General features: G+C 36.0%; 1 protein-coding gene across 1 annotated transcript in view; it reads left to right on the top strand.

The window, feature by feature from the left end:
- The window catches only part of ARHGAP15 (Rho GTPase activating protein 15), a 575,548-nt gene that overhangs the window by 475,992 nt on the left and 78,873 nt on the right, over window positions 1–20,683 (top strand). The window lies entirely within an intron of this gene.

The following is a 20,683-nucleotide window of genomic DNA, read 5'->3' as shown; positions in this document are numbered from 1 at the left end:
TTAGCATCTCAAAAAAATGATCAGAAATTAATTACTATCTGGAACAACTCTAAAAGTGTTCCCCAACTGTGGGTCCTTACAGGCTGGGGGCTCAAGGCTGGGTAGACATGGATTTTTTTTTTTTCCAGAATAACATATGATAAAATTTCATTGGGCCCCTTTTGTTACCTACGCCCTGTGGCACCATGGATAACAAAAGGCAAGTTCAGTTTGCCAAGAAAAGAGTGGATTCATAAGTGATTTACGTTCTTCTAATTTAGGCTCACATTAGTTCGACCACATCAAATGAGTAATTTGTCCTCTCAGGTTTCATATTTGAGGTTATTGAACTAAGTAATCTCTCATCATCTCTTCTTGCTCTAAAATTTTGTGGTTGCAGGGTATACTTTAAAGGACCTTCCTCCAATGTTTGTAGTTCTTGGTGCATCAAGTCAAGTCTTTTGTCAAATTTTTCCATAGTCTTATATACTTCACCCAATAAGTATTCTTTAGGTCAAGAGCACAGCCAAATGAAGGAAACAGGAAAGAGCCTTTGCCTTGTTTCGAGGTAGATGAAATTAAAGGTCTTTATGACAGCAAGTCCTGATTGCCAATAAAGTCATTTGGTATTGGCAAGGATTTCTATAGTATTGGGGACAAAATTGAATTCCTGCTTTAATTTGTAATATCTCTCTGGTGGCACTTAATGTACATTTCTACTAGATAGTTTTTGAAATATAATTAGTTATCATTTTACAACCAAAACCTTTAAAATAAAATATTATCTTTAATATTAACTCCAAAGTCTGATTGTATAGCACTCATCATATAGCTTATTTTCACCAATATCAGCATATTCCCATATGTTGGACATTTTCACTATGCTAAAGATACATTCTCAAGCCGACCTAGCAGACTCTTGGAGGAAAATTCTGTATCATGACACACTAAATGGATTTTTAATACATAAAACCATCCATTACTTATGCCTTGTCATCAACAGAAAAAGCCAAATGCAATGGATTTCCTGCAATATAGGTTTTCGGGTCTTACCCAGAGTGAACAACAGGGTATGTGTAAGTTTGGTTGCTTTTGTTGTATGTTTGTTTTTGACAAAAGCTATAGTAGTGAACAGTAAAAGTGCTCAGTATTGGAGAAGTCCATATGGATTTTTTCCAGGTGTATTAAGGTATAATTTGGTGCACAAGTTTAGCATTCAACTTGAAAAGTTTGACATAATTTGACAAATGTATACACTGTGAAATCATCACCACAATCAAAATAATGAGCTCAGCCTTCACCCCAAATTCTCCCCATGTCTTCTTTCCCTGGTGCCCCTTCCTCATAACAAATTATCTGCTTTCCATCACTATAGATTAGTTTGCACTTCTAGAATACTAAGTAGAATTATACAGCATGTACTCTTTTTTGGTGGTTCATTGCATGCAGAACAGTTATTTTAGAATTCATAAATGTCTGTATTCTTATTTATTGCGGAGTAATTTTCTACCGTATGAATATATCTCAATTTGCTTATCAGTTAACCTGTTGATGGACATTTGGATTGTCCAGTGTTTAGTTATTAAAAATAAAGACGCTATGAACATTTGCATGTAAGTCTTTGTATGAACATATTCTTTCATTTCTCTTGTGGAAATACCTAGAAGTAGAATGGTTAGTTCACATGGTAGATGTATATTTAACTTTATAATTAACTGCCAAACTGTTTTTCAGAGTAGCTATACCATTTTTAACTCTCACCAGCAATACATGAGAGTTGCAATTCCTCCACATCCTTACCAGCACTTGAGATGGTCAGTCTTTTAATTTTAGCTGTTCTAATGGGTTTGTAGAGGTGTCTCATTGTGGTTTCAATTGCGTTTCCGTAGTGGCCAATAATGTTGGACATCTTTTTATGTGCTTACTTGCCATCTTGATGTCTTCTTTGGTGAAGTATCTGTTCAAATATTTTGCTCATTTTTATTAGCTTGTTTGTTTTATGATAAGAGTTGTGAGACTCATTTATATACATTTATATATTCCAGATATGAGCCCTTTCTCAAATATATGCTTTGCAAATATTTCCTTCTAGTTTCTGTCATCTCTTTTCGTTCTCCTAGCAGTGTATATTGAAAAATGGAAGTTCTTACTTGTGATGAAGTTCAACTTACAATTTTTTTTTCTTTTATGGATTATGTTTTGGTCGTATTTAAGAAATCTTCGCCTTACTCCATATCACTAAGGTTTTCTTCTATGTTATCATCCAGAAGTTTCATAGTTTTAGATTTTACATGAAATATATGATCCATTTTTAGTTCATTTTTGTATGAGGTTTAAAGGTACAGATCCGAGTCCACTCCTTTTGCATGTGGTTATCCAATTTTTCCAACACCCGTCGTTGAGAATGCTATCTTTTCCCTCTTCAGTCGCCTTTGTGCCTTTGTCAGTACAGTCTGTTATCCATGTAATTGCAGGTGGACTTTGGAACTATCTATTTTGTATCATTGATCTGTTTTTATAACTTAATGCTAGCACCATATTTTCTTTATTACTGTAAATTTATAAGTCGTAATGTCAGGTAGTGTCAAGCTTTGTTCTTTTTAAACTTTTTATTGCTATTCTAGGTCAGCAGTTGGCAAACATTTTTCTCTCTACAGGTAACAGTAGTTCTCTGATAGCGAATAGTTGAAGGTTTGTAGGCTATACAGTCTCTTATAAATATTCAACTCTGCCATTGTAGTACAAAAACAGCCATGGGCAATATTTTAAAAATGGACATGGCTATGTTACAATAAAACTTTATTTACAAAAGCAGGCAGTAGGCTGGGCATGTACTGCAGCTCATAATTTGTTAACCCCTGTTTTAGGTCCTTTGAATTTCTACATGATTTTAGAATCATTTTGTCAATTTATACCAAAATAAAAGCCTGCTGAGATTTTGATTGGCTATAATTTGAACCTATATATCAATTTGGGAAGAACTGACATTTTAGCAATATGGTCTTCCAACCCATGAACAAATTCTATCTCACCATTTATTTAGACCTTTAATTTCTCTCAGCAGTGTTTTATAATTTTCCTTATAAATATCTTGCACATCTTTTGTCAGGTTTATCCTTGAGTATTTAACATTTTGCATTGCTCTTATAAATTGTTTTATTATTTCAATTTCTGATTGTTCATTGCTTTTTTATAGAAATACAATTGACACTGTTTTGTTCTTGTATCCTGCAACATTGTGCTACTAAATTATTGGTTCCAGTAATTTTGGCGGCATCATCAAATTTTCTACATTGAATGAAAACATTATTTTTTTTTTTTTCACTTTCTATCTGGATACATTTTATTTCTTTTTCTTGCTTCAGTGCACTGGCTAAAACCTCTAGTATGATGTTAAATAGAAATGGTAAGAGTGGACACCTTTGTCTTATTGCTTTCTTAGATGGAATGCATTCACTCTTTCACCACTAAGTATGATGCTAGCTGTAGATTTTACCTTCTCATCTATTCCTAATTTCCTGACAGTTTTTATTAAACTAGGTGACTACTTACAGTATAGGATGAGGGAAAATTAAATATAAAGAATGAGAGAAAAATGGAAATAGAACAGATTTTCAGAATTATATCTTGAGCAATTTGTTCAATTATGGTGCCATTAAGTAAATTTTAAAATAATGGTTTAGGAGAAACCTTTACATTTCAAAAAGACAGGTACCCAATTTCTTACCTATATAAATCAACCCTTCGATTCTTTTCCCTGCAACCATTCTCAATGAGGTCGCCGCAGCTTACTTTAAAAGGAGGCAAGGAACGCATAATATATTTACAGGTCCTTAATAATGCTTCATTATCACTATAGTAGGTACAACGGATTCACATAAGTGAATTTCCCAATAAGTAAAACATTTCTTTAAGTGTGAAAGCTTTTGATTTTAAGCCTAAAATGCATTACATTCTTCTCTAAAGCATTTTCAAATTTTTCACCTTTTTACCATCTACTCTGGGAGTATTATAAGCACCTTCATTTTTTCAATAAATAAATGGAGACTCACAGAGGTTAAGTGACATTGCTAATGTTGCAAGTTAAAACTGTCAGCCCCAAGACTGGAACCCAGGTGTTCTTATTCTAAGTTTGGTTTCCTCTCGCCTTAATGTATTACCTCCATGTATATTGTGATATTAGCCAGTGATGCTTTCATTAATATATTAGTTAAATCATCATAAGGACAAAATTTAGAATAAGAATTCTGAAAAACTCATGGTGAAGGTAGCAATCTGTTTTCTTAGGGAAGCATTTTTTTAAAATTTTTTTTTTAACGAGAAAGTAAAACATGGTGTTATGGAAAGAGAATGGGCCTTGGGGTCAGATAAACTTCGGTTCAAATTTGGGCCCTGCCAGATACTCTGAAACATTGTGCGGCAAACAACGAACACTCAGCACCTCAGTGTTCCCATCTTTAAAATGAATATGTTACCCAGATGATAGGATTCTTGTAAGCAGTATTGTTGCACTGATAATATCAACTGTGTATTTTCTAGGCATCACGAAATGTTCATTTCCCTTTCTTCCCCGTAGTAAAGAGTTGATTTTAGCTTTTATGTATCACTGTCTTATCATGCCTAGTGGTACAAATGATTTCACAAACCTTTTTTAAAATCATAAATTACTGCCCAAGTTTGAAAAACTAAATTCATAGACTGAAATCATGAACCAGTTTCTGCTTATATGAATCAGCAGTTTCACTCTGCTCCCTGCCTCACTGAGGCTGCCCCAGCTTGACAAGTGAAGCAGAAAAAATAAGTTTGAGAAGGAAAGCAAAGCACCTCAGCATTCGGTATGTCTATTTTTTGGATTTATTTCAACAACTAGAGAAGATCGTTTGGTTTACTTCTAGGACCAAAGACCATTAGCTTCTATGCAATGCGGTTTTTCACTCTTGGCAGGCCTCGGTTAAGCATGTTCTAATTCTGAACTGATTAAGTGCAACTCGATTTCTGGATGGCAGTTGTTTATGTTGTAACAGTTTTCTTAGGTATTGTGCAGAATCCGCAATGTGCTTACCTTGCATAAAAGATGATAGCTTTGTCTGCAGAAGTCATCTTTGACCACACTACCCACAGGTCTAGAGTAAAAAGACACCACAAATGGCCAAAAATGTCAACATAAATAACTATCAATAAATATTATGGAATGTAGCAAAGCATTTGGCTTGTATCTTGCTAACCTATCAGAGCTAACTGTATGGCTATTATTGTCACAAGGGATGCGCCCAGTTTAGCTACAAACTGTATTTATAAAGTGCCCATCACCATGGTATCTAAACACTTGGGCAATCTAATTAGGCTAGCCAATTACTTGTGTAGAAGTAGAGGAGGTGTATTTCCTTATATCCCACTCCACTGGAACCAATTTGATTGTGTTTTTAAAAGCAAGAAAAGCCTTCTGTGAGAATAGCTTTCTAGGCTCCCTTCTTCCAAGATTAAAAGACTGTCTGGGTAAAGAAATGACTGTTTCCTATTCCTGAAGGTGATCGTGTTCAGGACCAAGCAACTCTCCAGTGGTAGAAAACACCACAGCCCAGAGATCTTGATTGAGAACATTCTACTCCCTTTTCTTTTGAACTTCACTCTGGGGGCAGGTAACTGAAAAGTGCTTTCTAAAAGCAGTTCACCTGAAGGTGAATTATTTCCAAGGACCTCCTTGGTGAGAAAGTTGTGTTCTCTCTTGGCCTATCGAGTCTTTCTTATCCTCTCTAAGAGAGTTAACTAGGTCAGACCTGAATTTAATCTTGATAGTGAAGACCTCCCTTCAGACTTTATTTCTGACAGTTAAGGGGAACTTAGGAAATATTTTCTGGGGTATGTGTGTGTGTATGTATTTGTATGTTTTAGCAAGGCACATATTCAAGGTGGCATCAGTCTGAATTCAGAGTCCAATTCTTAATCTCTACTCATGCGTATGTGTGTGTGTGGGGGGGGGCGTATTATCTATTAGTGAAATAACTAATGAACATTTTTAGTATTTCAAGTTACTCAAAGATTTTAGGAAGCTGTTTCTGTGCACTGAGGCAAACTGTGAACACCACAGTTATACAGAAAAATACATACATACCTCAGGATAAAGAGCAGTTCTCCTTTTGTACTGCTAAGATTTCTCTCTGAAATTTATCACTAATTCAGGTTGAAACTAATCTAATTTATCTGATATTTTATTTTATTATATTTTTCATAACTAAGTAACAATCAAGTCAACATGGCCTGTAATATTTCAAAGTATAATGTAAAATTGCATAGAACTAGCATTTACCCTGAAAACGGGCAGACTATGGTTTGCTCTTAGGCTGTGCCATCTATATGACTCATATTGTTTGTTGCTCGGTTCAGTTTTTAAATAGTCTGATTTTCTCTTTTTCATCTCTTAACCACAGAGTCTCTATATGGGTCTTACTGATTTCTTATTATTGTAGCTTTGGGCATAATCACGAGTCTTTTTTCCTAAGTTGATACCCTTTTAGTGTCTTCACCCTCCTGATCCTGTTCCCTCAGATTGGCACTTCTCTTGTATATTAAGTCTGGATTGCAAGACTTTTCTTTTCAATATACAGTTTTTAAAAATATCTGAATTCATGGAACATATCCCTGTGCAGCCACATCAGTTCCTTTGGCTATTTCTTTTCTTTCTCATCAGAATCATTTGCAGTTGGGTTCTCAGAATTTCACTATTTAGAGTGTTCTGCTCCTCTTCAGCTATCTTCCTATACAGAATTTCTCACCACGGGGTCTTAAACAGATTTTTCTCTGGTCATTAAAAATGATGGTTGCAATTATTGAACATCTCCGTCGTGACAGGACTTTGATGTGCATCATCTCATTTATTCTCTACAACTATCTTATAAGATAGATTCATTATCTTTATTGTACCAGTTATGAAGAGTGGAGTTCAGAGAAGGCAAGCATAGGCAGTAATGGACAGAGCAGGGTCAATTTTAGTTATATTTGTCTCAAAAATGAGTACTCTTAACCATTTGTTCATTTCTGGGATACTTATTTGAGGAATCAAAATTGAACTTCCCTAACTTATGTTCCTCTGTCTAAAGTCCTGAGTAACTGAGCTATTCTTATGTCACTATGAAATACTGTGTCAGTTGGATTGTGTTCAGCTGTAATTGACAGAAATCAGCTCAAAAAGGTTTAAACAATGAGGAAATTTATTGGTTCACATAACTAGAAAGGGTTACATGAGATAGGGTGAGTTACAGGATTTATTGATAAAGGAATTCAAAGGTGCACATCCTGGACCCAGGCCCATTCTATCACTGCTCTGCCATCCACAGCACTGGCTTCATCCTAATGCTAATTGCCCCCATTGGGTATATGATCAAGAGTAGCAACACAAACCACGGCCTTCCTCGGCTACATCTGGTGAGACATATTTCTAAGAAATCCCAAACAAACATGTCCTACATACACCTGATTTAAATTCTATCATATGCCTATGTCTTAATATAGCCAGGAAATTACAATGACTTGGATTAAGTAAAGTCGATCCCAGATCAGGGTCTGTGGTCTGCTGATCATGAATCAGTCATACAATAGATCCCTGAACAATGCCAGAATTCTGTTTAGAAGAAGGAGAGGGGTAAACTAGCATAGGTAGTCAACGGTGCCTCCCCTCCAACTCATTGATCCAACACTCACATGCTCCCTTCTGCTCCAACATTTACCTTCCAAGCTTTCATATCTTCTTTAAACCACTCACTTGTCCCCAAAGCCTCATACATCTACAGTAGCTGGTCCCAAGAATCAAAGTTGGTACTCAGTTTTCTTTATCAGGTATGATGTAACTTCTCAAACTAAAAGACAGATACCTGCTACCAAGGTATTTGCTATTCAAGAGCAGGGAAAGAGAGGGTAACTACCACTAAAATTTCTATTTGTAAAAGTAAATGGTGGAAAGCATATGGTAGTTCTTGGCCCATAGGATATTTGATATTCTGCTAAGCAAGAAAAGTGTGAGCTCCGTGCCCTGGCTGTGGAATGATTTTCTGGGCCAGCCAGCCTAGTAGCTCCTAATTCTACTTTCTGGAAAGATCTCACTTGCCCATTGCCTCCCATGGTCACAGTTGAGGAAGTATGGTGAAGGATATCTTTAGCAGCATCCTTACCCCAGGGGCCCAGGGAAATGTTAAAGAGTTGTCTGTTCCTCCAGCCAGATGTGGATTTATTTGGTAATAAAATACCTTCTAAATGCTGAGGATACTTCTAGTTTACTTGTCTCTAGCCAATTATATTGGTTTTCAGTAATTCTAGAGATCTTTTGGGGTCATATTCTGGAAATTTCAGATGTTTACCCACAAGCTTCTGCACTCTGCCCACTTCTCTGGCACTCTGTTTAGTTGATGCTGCCTTCGTCTTACAGCTTTCTCAAGAGAAACGGAAGCAATAGGTGGGTATTCTTCTTATAAAAGGACACTAGAAATAACCAACAGGGACCAACATCTTGAATTTTGCACTTTTCTGACAGATTTTTCTAACTTGATAGTGTCAATAGGCACATGGTCTATATTTTAAAATACAACAGATGTGTCTAACCAAGTTTTTGCTGCTGTGTGACAAGAATAATTTCTAACTTCACAGCCTGGAATTATGGGGTCCTCAATGTTCTTCCCTCTAATTCCTACATCCAAACTTTTCTCTATGTAAAACCTGTTACTTAATGTATACTCAGTTCTATCTGTGTTTTAAAAATTACATATGGGTATATGACTCCCTCCTCTCCCACATACTTCTTCAACTCTTGAATCTCTTTTCCACTATGTACTACCAGGAAGTCTAGGCGATCCAATGGGAACACCAGTTAGACTTGTGAAAAAGTCAATTTTGCTAATATTACTTTAAACCAGATTTTGAAGTTCCATATTCCTGGGCAGCTTTTTTTGGGAATCAGAAAAGAGATCTGTGCCCTGAGAGTTCAAAGCAAGAGTAGTGATTTAACATAGCCAAAGACTAAAGGGTGAGAAAAAGGACTTTATAAAAAATCATAAGAACAAAAATAAATCCTAAAATGCAGAGCTTATGAATTATCAGGGAATTACTCATTTAGAGATAGACCTGCATAAATCAAAATGAACTCTACATGTGATGTATCTTTGCTGGGGTCATCTTTATTTGAGTACAAATATACTAAACTGCAAAAGTAAGTGCTAAATTGTCACACAAAAACTGACCTTTTATCTAGGAGTAGTAGCAACAAAAAGAGTTTGTGATACCAGAAAATAACATAGGTATATGTCCTAATATTATCTCATTCCACATTGTATTAGTTTTCTGTTGTTGCTATAAAAAATTACCACAAATCTGGTGGCTTATAATTTTACAGTTCTATAGCTTAGAATTTTTACATGGGCCTTACTGGCTTAAAATCAACGTGTCAGGAAGGCTGTGCTCCTTACTGAAGACTCCAGGGAAGAATTCATTTTCTTGCCTTCCCAGCTTCTAAAAGCTTCCCACATTCATCCCCCAGCTCATGGCCTCCTTCCTTCATCTTCAGAACCAGCAACAAAGCAACTTCTTGTTTCTCTGAACCTTCCTCCATGCTCACATCGCCTTCTGTCCACAGCCAAGGAATCTCTGCTTTTAAAGAACTATGTGGTTGGATTGGGCCCACCTAGTTAATCCAGGATAATCTCTTCATCTCAAAGGCCTTAATTTAATCACACCTGCAAAGCCCCTTTTACTATGAAGATAACATATTCTTAGGTTCCAGGGATTAAGACATTGGCATCTTGGTGGGGGCTGGGGGGCGTGTCTATTACTCTGCCTACCATGCATGTTAAGTAGGATATGACATTGCCTAAATGATAAATACTTGAAATCCTGCATTGTCCTTGCACAAAATTAACGCAACAACAAATGTTTAATGAATGTCAACCATGAATAGAGAGGTAGGAAGAAATGAGAAAGGATACAATGGCAATAAATAAATAAATAAAAATAAATGGTCCCTCCCCCCTTAAGGAGTATGTATTCTTATTATGAAAATCAGATGATCAATAATTACTACCTTGAAAATAAGTGTTCAACAGAAGTGTGTTAATTTAATCTTCAAGAAAATATAATTTATCATAATTTGGCATAAATCATGATAAAAAGTTCATAAAGAAAATATATTAAAGAAAAGCAAGGAAAAGGTTTTGAGGAGTGTTCTGTAGATTTAGTAATATTAGAATAGAGAATAGTTAGTACTGTTGTTAAACTTATATGCAGTCTAAATTTCAAATCCCATAGGGTGAAAAACACTGTGGAGATACTGAATCTTGACAATACTTTGATGTGACACTCCCATAGCCTCCTTAAAGGTTTCTTCACTCTCTTGATTCTATTTTCTATTTTCAATCCCTTGTATTGTTTTTAGCATACAGAGCAAAATTTGGCGACAGCTTTGAGTTCTGAATGACTAATGAATTGTTCATCTGTGTGTAGGATCTCCCTGGTGCAAGCTCTGTGTGAGTCTCTATTCCTCTCTATTCAAAGATGACATCGTCGATTGTGGTGATATTACCCATGTATACAGGCCCAGCTGAAATGACAAATGAGAGACCAGCATTCCTGTCGAAAACCCCATGCCCTTAAACTAGGTCCTTTGTTTGCAGGCGCAATTTGCTGTTTGACAAGTCTGTACTCCGATTATTCCTTTTTGTGCAGCCTACATGACCATCTTGCTCTGAATAAGTCACCCTGTTCCTTTTCCTGCAGTTGATCTGTCAGTTATTTTTGTCCTAGTGAAGCCCAAGGTTCTGATGTACTTGGGCTTCAAGTCGCCCTTATTCCAATCCTTTGATGAGTAATTCCGACTTTCTATTTGAAGCTGAATACATAAACGACCTCTTAAAGTCAAGGATACAGACCAAAGAGGTCTACAGAATCATTCAAGTTCACAACAAAAAATGTGGGTCTCAATAACACTTCCCAAAGAGGAAGACGAGAGAGTAATTAAATTCACATGGGAAAAAATATAACTTTAAATATAGTCTTCCCTCCTCTTATGAAAGAAGCAGGATTTTAAGTGTTTTTGGATTTTGAAATTGGCAGCTAAGTTTAACGTTTAAATTTCTATCAGGACTCAGATCCTTGAGGTTAGACCTTAAAATTTTAATTGTAATTAATATTTATCGAGCATTTATTATGTGCTAATCAAAGCACATTAAAAGTTCCAGTTTAAACTTTACAGCAATCCTAGGAGATAGGTACTATTATTTCTGTTTTACAGAAAAAGGAAATTGAAATAGAGAAGTTATCCCAGTTCCCTAAGCTGTCCAATAGAGGGCCTGGTGTTCAAACCTAAACAGTGTGGTGCCAAAGAGAGCTTCCTCAGCCACAAATCCACACCACCTCTCCAATGTGTCCTTATTTAGAGAGTAGTTGCACATAAATGTGTTACCTAGCCCAGGATGGAGCCTGCTGAGAGAAGCTCACACTTAAAACTAATGCCTAGAACAGTGCCTGAAACACAGTAGGTTGAATGAATGAATGATAAACAAACTAAACCTACCATGTCATGGTCAAATGTTTGAAGGACAGACACAAGTGTAGGTACCATATGGAAATCCAAAAAGATAATAAGAACAGCATGATTTGTTATGGGCTAACTATGATAACAGGACTGTGTTAAAGATTTTCTATAAAGTCAATGTAACTTAAACAACATGATGAGGCACCTATCACTCTCCCAACTTTAAAAATAAGGAAAGTGAGACTTAGAGAGTTCATGTGGCTTGACCAAGATCAAACCACTAGTAATTTACAGACCTAAGATTTAAATCCAGGTCTGATTCCAAGGTCCAAAGACTTAACCTCTTGAGTGCTGAAAGGCTTTAGTCCAGCAGGACTTTAGTCACTATCAGGAGACATGGCGTATGAAGCTGTAAGGGTGAATCTAAGATTAGGTTATACTATAATTCACATAAACAACTGCCTTAGCAAACACTGCATGTCTGAGAATATGGGACAGCTTCCAGACCTGAAAGCTGGAAAGTGGAGATTTGAAAGTCAAGATTTGCTTCTAGGTACGCATGTCATGTGCACTGTTTCTACTCGAGTAGAAGTGTTTCTCCCTAAGAAAGACAGGGAGAGGGCCATGGGGCTCCAGTGACTAGAGACCCAGGATATATCTGATATCACCAACACAAAGATTCAAACAAAAGACAACCAAGAGGAAGTCTAGTGTATCACGCTCAAGTTAAACTTAGGCTGAGACAAGCAGCAGCTGTAACATGCCTTTCACATTGCACATATGAGGGTGTAGACTAGAGTTTCTTAAGTGTCCACCACTGTACAAGGGCAGACCTTGTACACCAGGGAGGAACTGAGCCCACAGGTGACAGTTAATTGTTCCAATGGATAGACAGAAGAGACTTGAAACCTCTTGGAATCAGGCTCCACCTACAAAGGCCCTAGCTGCTTCTCAAAGTTCTTAGAGCAAACCTTGTCTCTGACCCTACCCTGATTCCAGCTTCCTTTATTTATATCATTTACTTTTTGTTCCTTTCATAAAGCAAAGACCTTATCTCTTTTTCTGTTTTTCTAGTGCTATTATATTTCCTCTTGGTGTCTACAGATTTTCTGTGTGTAACACATATCATACCTTCTATTGGAAGTTGACCTAGGAGAGGTGACAAAATCTAAGTTGAAAGACTGGTAAGACTGATGACTCAGAGTCATTTGGAGTTTCCTTTCTCTTTGTCCTACTACTTACCAGACCAACAAAAGGCAGTGCAAAGGACATACAAAAGCAAGAATCCCCATGAGGATGCCTTGACTGTCCCTACCAGTTCTGCACAGAGGCACACCCCAAATGTCACTGGAGACTAGAGCCCTCTGCAAGCATCCTACTCTTGGTACTTTTCACCTGGGTGGTGACCACATCACCATTCAAATCCAACCTACAACTGTATTTTAGTGTATATGCCACAGTTATATCTACCAAACTTCGCATTATCTCTTATTCCAGCATCAGGTCCCCTCCAGCAGCAGGACTGGCCCTGACCTATTAAAGAAATCTACAGAAAAACTGAATTTTATATAAAAAGCTATTTATTTTTTAAAAATAATTGTTTTGCATATGCCAGGTTTTAAAACATGAGTACCTTATCTCTGTTTAATCAGTATGTAAACTGACATGACTCACTAAACAAAATGAACTAACTGAGGTAAAACATCAGGCCCAGGCCAAAGGAAACCACTGGCAGAAATTACTTGAAAAGATATCTCCGGAGCACTCATTAGTTTTTCTGGCTTTCACTACACTGCTTTCTTCCTACAACTATATTTTCTTTGAGAACAATGTGATAATGGCATGCCTACTGAGAAAGTGATGTGTTAGAAAGCTAAATAGCATCTTCTGTGTCATTGGCTAAGCAACAATTGACCAGTACTATGAACAATGTTCATACGATATAATGCGGTGAAGAAGCAGCTTTAGGTTTTGTTTTCATAGCTTCTCGGCCTTTTAGCTAAGATCAAGTGCAGGTTTTGTTTTGAAGGGTCCTTTTGTGAAATGAATTTGGTTTCAGTGGTTCAAAAGTTAGGCTGTGCTAACCAGTTTCTTTGTGTCAGTGGGAAATCTGCTTCTAGGTACACGTATGTGATGGTCTGAGTGTTTCTACTTGAGTGGCCACCTGAAAGGGCAGCTCCTGGAGTCCATCATTAGTGATGGCATTTTTTTATATATGGAGGCAATTGGTTATAGGGCATCATTCCTGATTTAGGAGATAACTGTGCCTTCAATGATGAGAGTGAAGGAATATTGACTTGACTAAAGAAGTTCATCTTTATGGATATCTTAAATAAGATTACATTATAAGAAATCCTAGCAAAATTGGGTGATCAAATAAATGACACATTTATAGGTGTCCAGTTAAAACAGTAGTGGCAAAAAAAAAATCATGTACTTTGCTTCAGCAATGATCTATAGTAAAGTCATTTGGACATGGGAATCGATATATAGCTATGTTCTTTAGTTTGTTTTGCTGGGGTAGTTCCTTGAAATCGGATTGTCCATCATTTACCCACATTTCTATGTAATCTTTAAAGACTTAATTGTGCAGCTTATTTAACTGCTTTCTAACACTTTATTTGGAATGCTTTTAATTTTCTGTATGTATTAACTTAAATATAATGCATAATATTTACATAGGTAAGTTTACAACTGTTGTTTAATGTGAGTTCAGGCCTATATTCTCCTCTGAAACCATTCGCTGAAGATAACAGAATTATCATAATTGATCTATTCAAGTCTCCATAATAAAAACTTTATAAAGGTTTTATATATACCATAGAAAAAATGTGTGTACTGGGTGCTATGAAAAGCCCATTATAAATAATTTTTATTAATATAGCAGTCATTTTAACCTTGGCCATGCCATGACTACTCTAATAAAAAGAATATTTTACCTAAATCAAGGGAGATGAATAGCATTATTTGGAACAGATTAGTAGCTTTCATTTTAGGAGAGGTGTAACTAATTGATAGTGAGAGTAATTTGGATCTGGTAGAACTGAAATACTGAGATACAGCATTCAGCATACTTAACTGACATTAACATCAGTATAAACTGATATTTTCAAATAAAAAAACAAAATGGAGCAGAAAAACACATATATATGGCAGATATAAAACTCAGAAAATGGTTCATTGTTCTATCACAATTAATGGGTAAAAGAGCCCAAATATGAGACAAATTCCTCATATACATCTATTAAAAAACTCAAACAATTTTAAGTTAATGTACCTCACTACATGATATTACGCGAAAGCAATAGTATTGATTGATTTCAAAATTTAACAAGTATGTGCACAAACCTTACATTGATTAAATTTAATAAAAAGTATACAGAACCTCAACTCGGCCTCATTGATTTATGTGCAAGAAGGAAATGCTGGACCAAAAATACAAATAATATTTTTATGAGATTGGGCCTTCTTCCATTTGTCATGGTACCGTTTAATGGTCAAGTCTGAGAGTAAGTTAAGTTAAATGAATATCTACATACTCTGCTTTGTCTAAAGTAAGAATATGCAAGGACAATGGTAAAACATAATTTATTGCGGTTTAAACACTAATATGAATAAATGAGCAGATCAAAAAATTTTGAAACAATTTTGCATTTCTATTCTTTCTACAATTACTGAAAAGTTGAGTTTAAAAAATGCAGTGTTTGTTCTCTTCATAATAGAGTAGCTGCTAGTGGACTGTCCCTACTGCTCTAAATAACTGTATAGTTTGACAGAATGTAAGAAGCATTAAGATATTGAAAAACCTAAAGAAGAGAGTCACATGAAATGAGTCTGATGATTGCTCTAGCTTTCTCTCTGGATACATTTTGATGTTGCAGCATAGGGAAAAGGAGACCCAAAAGGATGATAGTGTTGTTGAGTTGAAGAAGCAGAAACCAAAGTTCAGGACTGTTAAATTTGTGGAGGATGGTATGAGATAAAAAGAAACTCTACAAAGAGAGCTTCCAGAATCATCTTTATGACAATTGCTATTTATGTGTGCCTGAGAGCTGGGCTACATCTGCAAAAGGTCTACGTGAGACCTACAGAGATACCCTGGTTCAGGATTGAGAGTTGAAGCAAGATAACCAGGAGTCTTACAGTATTGAAAGATATTAGAATTTTAGTTCAGTCAGAGTAGAGAAATCTCTCTCAGTAATTTCAGCACTTAGATGAGACCTCTGAAATTCTGCAGCTACCTAACCAGACCAAGAATTGAGTTCAAAAATGAAATAGACCTACCCTAACAGAGGAATAACCAAGCCTCCCAAGACTAAAAGAATCTGAAAGTAATTTAAATACCTTCCTCTAAAAATATCTATTCTTTAAAGAAAGGCAATATAATCCAGATTCTCAACATATTATCTGTAATAATACAGTAGATTGCTAGAATTGTAAAGAAGCAGAAGATATGGCTCATAATCAGGAAAAAGCAGACAATAGAAAAAGACCTTAAGATGACCAGGATAACGAAGTTTGCAGACAGCGATTGTCAAACAGCTATTCTACACATGTTCAAAGACTTAAAGAAAAAGGTGATCATATTGAGTAAACAGATGGTAACCCTCAACATAGAAATAGAAAGAAAAAAAAAAGAACTAATGTAAATTTTAGAACTTAAAAGTATAGTATTTGAAGTAGAAAAAAATTCTGAATGAGTTTAGTAGTAGATAGGTATCTAAAATATAAAAGGTTGGTTAGTGAACTTGAAGGCAGATATTATGCAAGAACAGAGGAAAAAATGTTTGGGGGTAAAAACAGAACAGAACTTCAGTGATGTGTGGCAAAATCAGTGTATATTTGGAGAAAAATATGAACAAATGTTTTCAAATTTGATGGGAAATGTCAACTTATAAATCCAGGAAGCTCAGCAAACCTTAAGCAGAAAATATACAAAACAAAACCAAAAACCCTAAACAATATACTTAAACTTAAAACCAAAGATAGCATTAAAAATTTTTAAAGTTAATAGAGAAGTAAAGATATAATTCATGCATGTATGGAAAATGCATGAATTATGACTGACTTCTCACTAAAACCAAAGGAAAAAGCATTCTGAAAGTGCTGAAAAATAAATCAGCTGTGCTGAATAAATGAAGTGCTAACAATGAATCAAGGTCTTGCCATTTCTATTCAAAACTGTACTGGATTTTTCTAGTCAATGCAATTAGAAAAAAGAGTTTGTAAAAATAACTCATAGATGACATCATGATTTTACAGAAAAGCCTAAGAAATCTATAAAAATATTACTGATTAATTGGATTTGATCGAACCAGATGGAATAAACTTTGTAGATAATGAAGTCACAGGTCAAACAATATTAATAGAGATTTGAGGACTTGAATTCATTTGGGTCTTCATATAAAAAAGTTATTGAATACTTACCATGTGCAAGATGCTGAGATTAGAAATTGAAGAAAATAAAGGTAAATAAGGCCTAGTTCTTGCATGCAAATTTCTACCAGATTGCCAGGGAAAAGACAGTATATATAACTGATGCACAATAAAAACTAGAAAGTTGGACGCAAAGCCAGAGGAAGAGATGCATTCGTATGAAAATATGAAAGAGGTAATAATATATTTGCCTCTATTTTCACTCTTCCATTAGAAAGCAGTGCTGTCCCTTAAACCAAATTTAACTCATGTTCAGTGGATGCATATTGGGAAAGCCAAATAAATGCTTGTAAGAAGTTTTAGGGATTCTCTTGTCAACAAGAAAACCTTAACCTTATATAGGGAAGAATTTCCCGCATTCCTTTTAGAAATCAAGGGTGAGTGACTGAAAAGTGATGCCAAAATTTCCAGCTGAGCTTATACCTTCCTTCCTAACAACAGAGAGCACTAGCCTGTGAGGAACCCTGGCTTCTAATTGCATCTTTGCCCATAATTAGGTAGGTGGCTTGATCATTCACTTAATCCCTCTGGGTCATAGCCTTCACATCCTTAAAATTAGAGAGAACAGAAAGGTTTCCAAGGTTTACTCCAACTCTAAAAATGTCAGGATTCTATAATCTGTGGCTCTCTGATTCCAGTTACCTTTGATAAGATCTTTTATGTGATTTTGGTGATTGGAAAAAGATTGCTTGGTTTCCCAAATGTCACTAATAGACATGCTAATTTTATTAAGGGTATTTTCAGTAATATCAATATTATATATGTTTCTTAAAATCAAATGACTTTTATTCTGAAATATATCTAGTTTTAGCCCAAACAATAATATTCATGAAAGCATACATGTTAAGTGTTACTTATGTGCTTTCCTAAATTTCATTAAAATAAATACCTAACCATTAAATTTGTCTCTTGTGCCACCGATAATATGGCTATTCTACTTTAAGAAACACTGCTTTACTGTATTAAGAGAGACATCCAATATCTTTGCCAGTTGACAGTCAATCATAAGTGTTATTAGAATAGGTCAACCTATATGCACCAGTATCTATAAAGACTAAATATATATACACATATATATGTATATATATGTGTATATATATATATTACTCTCAATCGGAATCTTCTAAATCATGAGATTCAACACTTAAGTGGGTATGTGCATTACCTGGAAAACAATTTGCAAAATAGATTTTTAAAGTTCAGAGTAAATTGGAGAAAAGGCTACATTACATTTGAACCTTAATAAATACTTAATAACCCATAAGACAAATAGCCATGAATTACTAGAATGATTTCAAGCACAGTGCCTCTGCATAGAGCCAACCTGCTCCCTTATTTTTGCTCATTATAAAATAGGGGTTATAATATTGCAAAGTTTATTAGCTCTGTTGATTTGTGTATTTTATAAAATAAGACATTTGAATAATATGGAAACCCAGCCATTAGGAAAATTTATTTCCTTTCTCATCTCTATCTAGTCTCCTCTGCCCAAGATAGCTTTAAAATGTCTTTCTCATAGGCAGGGGAAAGCATGGACATTTCTCCAACTCTGCCCTTTTTATATACGTTGTTTATTTCCTGAATGAGTGTGTGCGTGCGTGCATGCATGTGTGTATGTGTGTGTGTACGAGTTTAGGTCCTCAGGTGGAACCGTGGTTCCTGTGCTTTCGTCCTCGAAGCTGTTTTTCTGGAAGGGAATGGAGGCAGCTGTGTTTACAGCTCAAGTCTTGGCATACATTTACCAGAATCTATTATTCATATCATTCAGTATCAGGGAGAGATCTCAGGCCACCTGTCTATCTGACAAATTCACCCTTTTGTGAGCTTTCTGTTCATAGCAAATTATGTTCACATTGATGAATTGAGTTTTTATGAGCATTGCTAACTAACATTCTCACAGAAGGCCAGGGGCAAGAGCCTGCAAGTGTTTCTGGTCCACAAGTAAAGGGTAAAAAAAAAAAAGGAAAGAAAAAAAATGGTAGTGTTTAAAGACAATTTGCCATGGAGGGATAGTTAAATCATTTGGCAATGCCTTAATATTTATAATTCTAAGACTTCCCATAAATTATTGCAAATACTCTGCTTATTACAAACAAAAACATGGAAAAATCCACACATTATTTTTCTCTGTGGCACAGAATATTTTTTTTAAATTGTTCTACATTTTGACAGGTAACCATGGACCAGGGCAGAACATGGAGTAGCCGAAGTATGTGCAGCATTAATAAATCCAGCAATTTTATACTATAATGTGGAAAACTTACAGCAATTATAGCTTAAATTCTAGCTCTGTATTTCCATAGATAGAAATGGATTTTTTTAAATCTCTAGAAACCCTATACTGGTTATGAAGCTAAGCCATGTGGCATGAGTTAAATAAATGAGAGCAATCTTTCACAAAAGACTACCAGAAATCCTTCTAAACGGTGGGTGGGGAAATACCCAGTGTTCATGACAGAAATGAAGATTTCCTCCTGTTTACATACAAAATCGGTTCTTCTCTCAGGCTTCTGAGAGAAGTCCCTTGCATTTATTCCGACTCTTCCTCTGCATTTCATTTAAAGCAGCTGAAAAAAAGGAGAGGATTTCACGAGAAAGACACATTCTAGTTTTACTATACCCACATTTCAAAGCTCTAATTCAGAATCTACTTAAAATGATAACCCTGCCTCGGTGGCAGAGCCACTAGTCAGTACGTATTTAAATTTTTTTAAAGAACAAAATGGAAATTTTACAGGATAGTGAGAAATATCAATAACAATTCAAGTTATCAGTACACTACCAACCTGAGATCCTGTCATCCTCCAAGTCAGGTTATTCCTTTTGATAAAGTATAACGTTACTCTCTTAAATCTAGCCAGTGGGAAATTCTAAAGCTCTTCACAGTAGGCTGCCAAAATGTGTCAGACGCGTCACCTTTCCATGCAAAGACATCACAGCACAAAGAACACTTGGCATCCTCCCTTGAAAATGCACACCTTTCCCAGGAGCAAATGGGAAGTGTAGCCTGCTAAACACCATATGTGAGGGAGCAGCACCAGGCTAACTTCTCCTTCCAAACGCTGCAAGCTGCTGCCTCGTGGTGCGTGTGACTCTGGGATGAGATCGGTGACAGCCGAGTGTCTACTTGGTCCCAATGTTAGCTGGCCTGTTGACCACTGGAGAGACCACTCGGTGTGATACTGTGCTTCAGTGACCTCAGACGTAGAGTGCCTCGGCCTTTGTGCTAATTTAGTAGCATGTGTGCAACTTTTGCAAACTTTCCAGTGGCCGCCATTGATTTTGGGGGTAAAATGAGGAGGCTGGGTTTGCCTTCTTTGAAGTATGGAGAGATGCAGGTGGGTTTTTTTTTAATGTTTTTGACTTTTCCATCTATCTGACCTATATTACAGACAGATGCTGATGTCTTATTAAAAATCAATTTGGGGAGAGTCGTGGCTGCAAAATGCTGCGATCACAGGTTTGCTGGGGATTTTCGGTGACAAGCTTGGTGACCGCTCATCTCATATTCTCTACAGTAGTTCAGTTTTCAAAGAGTCTATCCTTTTATCCAACCATGTACTTCTATTTTAGTTCAGAAAATGTGGGAAATAGAGCTTTAAGGCAACAGGACAAATTTACCTACAAGAATTTTCACTATAAGGTTATAAAAATTAAAATAGGAGCTAGCTGATTGAGGGTTTTCAGCCCCGAAGAGCCAGTCTGAGATCACGTGTGCAGCCTTTGGTGGGAAGGCACGGCAGGCAGCCTTCTGCA

Source organism: Miniopterus schreibersii (genome assembly GCF_964146895.1).
Source record: "Miniopterus schreibersii genome assembly, chromosome: 7".
NCBI lineage: Eukaryota > Metazoa > Chordata > Mammalia > Chiroptera > Miniopteridae > Miniopterus > Miniopterus schreibersii.
The sequence above is the reverse complement of the archived record's forward strand: the minus strand, read 5'-3'. Positions and strand labels throughout refer to the sequence as shown.